General features: G+C 47.5%; 1 pseudogene; it reads left to right on the top strand.

Annotated features, from left to right (window-relative positions):
• Positions 1–331: 331 nt before the first annotated feature.
• LOC102829575 lies at positions 332–1,246 on the top strand (annotated as a pseudogene).
• Positions 1,247–1,251: the final 5 nt, after the last annotated feature.

The raw sequence follows: 1,251 nt of genomic DNA on the forward strand, positions 1-1,251 counted from the left end.
ATGTCAGTTTGAGGACTTAACTGTGCCTGACCCAAGCTTTGGTATTTTCCATAACCTCATATGCATATGAATGTTGGACAAAGAATAAAGAAGACCATAGAAGAACTGATGTTTTAGAGTTATGGTGTTGGAGGAGAATATTAAAAGTCCCATCGACCACCAAAAGAACTAACAAATCTGTGTTGCAAAAAGTGTAGTAAAAATGCTCCTTAGAGGTTCTGCCTCGCGGCTGCCGCCCCCTTACACACAGTCACGCTGAACTAGCTCCCGGGCCTGGAATCGGGCTTCAGTCTTCTCAGCCGCGCCCTGCTCCTCCCGCCCCCTGTGGACCATGGACCCCCGCAAAGTGAGCGAGCTGCGGGCCTTCGTGAAACTGTGTAAGCAGGACCCGAGTGTCCTGCACGCTGAGGAAATGTGCTTTCTGAGGGAGTGGGTGGAGAGCATGGGTGGTAAAATACCACCTGCTACTCAGAAAGCAAAATCAGAAGAGAGTACCAAGGAAGAAAAAACAGATAATAAGATGCCAGAAGAAAGCATAAAGACAGATGAACACTCAAGTGAAGAAAGTGATCTAGAAATTGACAATGAAGGTGTGATTGAGCCAGACACAGATGCCCCTCAAGAAATGGGAGATGAAACTGTAGAGATAACTGAAGAGATGATGGATCAGGCAAATGACAAGAAAGTGGCTACCATTGATGCCCCCAATGATGGTGAACTACAGAAAGCCATCGACTTGTTCACGGATGCCATCAAATTGAATCCTCAATTGCCATTCTGTATGCCAAGAGACCAGTGTCTTCATCAAATTACAGAAGCCAAATGCTGCCATCTGAGACTGTGACCGAGCCATTGAAATTAATCCTGGTTAAGCTCAGCCCTACAAGTGGCGAGGCAAAGCACACAGACTTCTGGGCCATTGGGAAGAAGCAGCACATGACCTTGCTCTTGCTTGTAAACTGGACTATGATGAAGATGCTAGTGCAATGCTGAAAGAGGTTCAACCAAGGGCCCAGAAAATTGCAGAGCATCGGAGAAAGTATGAGCAAAAACGTGAAGAGCGAGAGATCAAAGAAAAAATAGAAAGGGTTAAGATGGCTCGGGAAGAACATGAAAGAGCCCAGAGGGAGGAAGAAGCCAGACGACAATCTGGAGCTCAGCATGGCTCTTTTCCAGGTGGCTTTCCCAGGGGAATGCCTGGTAATTTTCCTGGGGGCATGCCTGGAATGGCAGGTGGCATGCCTGGGCTCA

This window comes from Chrysochloris asiatica, unplaced genomic scaffold (assembly GCF_000296735.1).
Source record: "Chrysochloris asiatica unplaced genomic scaffold, ChrAsi1.0 scaffold01801, whole genome shotgun sequence".
Taxonomy (NCBI): Eukaryota; Metazoa; Chordata; class Mammalia; order Afrosoricida; family Chrysochloridae; genus Chrysochloris; species Chrysochloris asiatica.